Source organism: Tupaia chinensis, unplaced genomic scaffold (assembly GCF_000334495.1).
Source record: "Tupaia chinensis unplaced genomic scaffold, TupChi_1.0 Scaffold000029_1, whole genome shotgun sequence".
Taxonomy (NCBI): Eukaryota; Metazoa; Chordata; class Mammalia; order Scandentia; family Tupaiidae; genus Tupaia; species Tupaia belangeri.
Genome location: NW_006159459.1, coordinates 950277 through 955200, shown reverse-complemented (window position 1 = coordinate 955200; position 4924 = coordinate 950277).

Below are 4924 nucleotides of genomic sequence, written 5' to 3'. Positions count from 1 at the left end.
GTGAGAATCGTGTCCCCATAAGTCTCCCTGACAAGGAAACTTATAAATGAACTCAAGATCTTTTTTTTTTTTCCTCCAGAGGGCACGCAAGCTTGGTAAAGAGAGACAGAGAGAGGGAAAGTGAGAAAGCACCCACTATGGGGAATGGTCATGCTGCAATCCCGTCTTTTCCATCTCTCTTTACAGGATTTTGAGCATATATGCGCACGTGCCTGGTGTGTTTTCTCAGCCAGGTCTGGGACTTGAACCAGACAGTCAGCTATGTGTGATCCAGCTATCCTAACCATCATGCCTTGATCTGGTCTGAACTCAAGATCTTGAGGTTGTAAGTGATCCTACAAAAACTCTTGGAAATATTTTTATGTCCACTAAGACAATAGGTATAAAAACTATATACTTCCCAATGATATTTTTCACACTAAAAGTAACAGTACTTATTTTTATGAGTGAAAATGAAAGAATTGAATATAAAAAAAAAAGTATCCTAAGAAAAAGTACTTTAGAAACTACAGTGACTACAAGTTCACTATGCCAAGTCTATGAGCTTGAATAACTCAAGAACCCTCAGTAGAGGGCTGTTGCTACTGGAAACCAAAATCTTCAAAAGTCAATTTTAAAATGTTAAAATTTTAGAGAAGGGGAAGTATTTTGGTGAGGGACTTCCTGTCACAGAATGAGCTCTTTGAGAATAGCAAGTATAGTCAACAGTTTCTGAGAACTTACTATATAATAAGCGCTGCACTAAGCAGTTTATTAAAATTATGTAGTCCTCATTAATCCTATGAAGTAGATACTATTTTTATCATCCATTTTAAAAGATGAAAACACTACGTCTTAGAGAATTTAATTTGCCAAAGTCATATAATTAATAAATATCAAAGCCAGGATTTTAACCGATTTGGTTTTTAGATTCTAGATTTCTAGCTTGTAACTGGTACAGAATAAAAGCACGGGTTTGGATTGAGGCAGACCAGATTCAAATTTTTGCTTTGGACATAACTTACTGGTTTCGTGATGCTAGGAAAATTATTTAATCTTTCTGAGCCTGACTTTTCTCATCTAGACAATGGGGCCAAGAATCCATGAAGTTCTGGGTTTAAATGAGAATAATATGTGACCTGTGTTAGATGTATCTGTTCTAAATGCCCATGAACAGATGAATGGATTGGAAAAGTGTGGCACATATACTCTATGGAATACTATTCAGCCATAGAAAACAAGACCCGGGCATTCGATCGAAAGTGGTCAAATATAGAAGATTTATTGCTGAGTGAAGCAAGTCAGGCTATGAAAGGAAAGTATTGTATGTCTCCACTTAGTATATACTGACTATCCACACTTTATGGTAGAGACAGAAAGATTGGAGGACATAAAAGCATTGAAAATATGGACACTGGAGACATAAAAGCATTGAAAATAGTTATGGACACTGGAAAGAGGGTGGGAAAGGAAAAGAAAACAGGGAAGAAAATTAGGGAGGGAAATAGAGAGGCAAGACATTTGTGGGACACAGTAATGGTTTATTACCTGTAGATGATATTGTGTATAGTACTCTTGACTGGTCTGGTCTGTGGTGTATTTTATATTGGGTAAATTCTATTTGCAAGCCAAATAAGATATAACAATGGAATCTATAAAATAATAATAAAATTTAAAAATTACTAAAAAAGATGTATAGTGAAGATTATTTCCTTATTAAATTTCATCTTCCCAGTTCTGGTATAGGCTAGATACTTATGTATTTATTAAGTAAATATAATAGATAATTAAAAATTTTCATTTACTACCTGAACTTTCACCAAGATTAATTTGCTAGGGCAAAGATCTGAGTGGGATGGGAAGGTGTATATCAGGGGGAGGGATTACCTAAAAGGATTACCTTGACAAGCCAGAGGCAAAACTAGTCTGTTTTACAGTTTCCTCAAAGATTGCCCTGGCTTCTGCCCCTTCTAAACATAGTCAGGGAGGGTTACCTGACTGACCCCCAGAAATGGAAAAACTAAGATGCCAATAGAGCCACCAGATACAAACTCATTGCCTCCACCAGGCCTCATGCAGGGAGCGTTGTGGGTTCAGACAACTATGAACCAATGCAAACTCTCCTAGGGAACTGCTTGAGAGGAAATTAATTAACCCCTGTCATGGCTTCCAAGTAGGAGACCAGGAATTAAGCTGTCAGTCCTCCTGGGTGCTGGAGTCAGCCCCATTCTGGCTGTCTTAGACTAAGTGAACTTCCTGTCTCTCCTCTCCCAGCTGCCTCAGATTGAGAATGCTGCTCTAAACAGGTAAGATGGGCATTCCCTTTCAGAGGCAGAATTGTGCAGTTGTTGCCACTTTTTTCTAGGGTTGGAAACTTGAGAGACACCTTTTCCAGTGGGTTCAGAATAAGCTACCCTTAGCTGAAGTACTGTGATTTGCAGAGACCTTGACAAAGTAGCTTTAGCTGTGGACACCAAGGAAACTGTTCAGCGATTGGGATTCTCTGGCATCTAAACCATTGTTAGCTCTCCCAAGAAAGGCTCATGCCATGTGAAATTCCATGTTGCTGAGAGCTCCACTTTAATGAGATTTTTCAGAGGGGATAGGGTAAATGGTCCATAAGAATCATTATGTCAGGTAGATTTCATGGTCTGGACAGATCTTACATTGCCCCCCACCCCCTTCTTTTTATTTAAAAATGTCCCCATAACCAATAGTAATTAAAAAAAACAAACAAACTAAAGTTCTTCTGGGAAGGTATTGATTTATTAATAGAAGCTACTGGTTTTCTATACAGATGGCCCCCAGGGACTTTCACTGCTTGGTTATGATGACTGGCTTTCCCCACTCAGCTTCCAGAGCTCCCAGCAGTTGATTTATCAACACAGGATGACAACTTCATTGTTGTTCTCGGGAAACATTGGCTCTTAAGAACTATTTGGGGTTTTAGGCAAGGAGGATGCCTTTGGGCGAGCTTTCTTGTACAGAGTAGTAAATCTACTTGAAAAATGCTGGATCTTTTGAAAATTGAGATAGAACCAACTCCATGCTTTCATCTATGCCAACCACCAAGGGAGTATGTTTCTTTCTGGAACTTTCTAAAAGCCAGTCAAGTAAAAATAAAGCCAATTTCTGGCCATCCAGGACTGTGGGAGTTTAACTTGGGTAACCCAGATGTTATCACATTCCCAGCTTATGTAAACAAAGGAATTCACATTAATATGAATAACTCAGATTTCCTACTTGTATTAATTTCCCAATGCTGCTGTAACAAGTTACTGCAAATGTGGTAGCTTAAAACAACATGCATTTATTCTTTTAGTGCTCTGGATGCTGGAAGCCTACCATCAGTTTCACTGGGCTAAAATAGAAGTGTCAGCAGAGTGGTTTCTTCAGAAGGCTCTGGGGGAGACTCTGTTTCTTTGCTTTTTCTACTTTCTAGAAGCCATCCCCATTCTTTGACTCATGGCCCTTTTTGTGTTGTTTGGACTTCTGTTGTCATGTATCCTACTCTTCTGACTCTCCTGCATTTCTTTTAAAAGGACCATCATGATTACATGAAGTCCACTTGAATAATTCAGGATATTCCCCCCATTTCAAGATCCTTAATTTAATAACATGTGCAAAGTCTCTTTTGCCATATAAACTAGTATTCACAGATCATGGGGAGTAGGATGTGGACAAAGCTGGGGGCAGGGGCTTGTTCTGTCTACCACACTACTCTTAAACCCCATTCGTTCAAGCAGGACCTTTGACTCCTACAATTATGACCGAAGTGTTTTTTGGAGTTCCTGAAAGGTACTCACGCACTCATGAGAGTTCCTACTGTTGAGACAGCCCACTCCTCAGAAAGGGAGCTCAGGAAGCCTCAGCAGGGTACCTGAGATGAACATGCCAAGGCTCTCAGGACTCCATTACCCAGCAGTGCTGGATTCCACCAAGGGAAGTGGGATTTGTTTCTGATTTGGTGGTAAACTTTGTCATGTGGACCACACAAAGCATTGTTTGTGGCAGGGATTCTACCAAGAATCTCTTGAAAATAGCTTCTGACTCTCACTCTCTCTCAACAAGGTTGGAAACCAATCCAAGGAGCCAGTTGGGAATCAGATATGACATGGTGCCAAACTAAGCCTCTTTGATGTGCCAGGTACCATGTCATTGCTGGGGATTCTGAGGTAAAGGGCAGTTTCACCTCCTGAGGACTTCTACAGCCTATCTATTAAGGCAGCCTCCTCACACTTCAATGAGCAGAAGAATTACTCGGGATCTTGTTAAAATGAAAATTTTGATTCAGCGGATCTGAAGTGGGTCTTGAGAGTCTGCATTTCCAACACTTTGAGTAACAAGGGTCTACAGGAGACTCACCATAAACATATGATTAATTATTGATATAGTCTGATAAGTGCTTTGACATGAAATGCTCTAATGTCATGAGCACATATAATTTCCTAGAGGAAATGATCTCTGGATAGTCTTCAAGTTTGAATGGAAACTTGCCAGGCAAAGAATTGGAGGGAAGAATATAAGGAGAGGCAACAGCACATACAAGGGGATGGAGACAAGAAAGTTCTAGAACTGCAAGACTTGGAGGATGACTGCCGCAGAGAGCTTAATGATGGAAGATGAGAATGTTGAAGTAAGCAATGTCAGTCTGATCACATAGGACCTTGTGCTCTAGGCTATGATGTTTGGATTTCATCAAGTTATCAATGGGGAGAAGAGACAGGAAAAAAAATCAAAGCACAGACATAATTATTTCTATTGCTCTCTGTTCTGAGAAACATCCACTTATTTTTGAATGGCCATTGATAGAGTTATTACATAAATTAAGGGAGACTTTGCTTTTAAAAAGTAACCTTATTTAGAATCCATTGGCATGTCAAGGAAACACCATACATGAGGTCAGCTAAGCTCTGCTCCATTGCAGAATGGTGGCAGGGGCTGG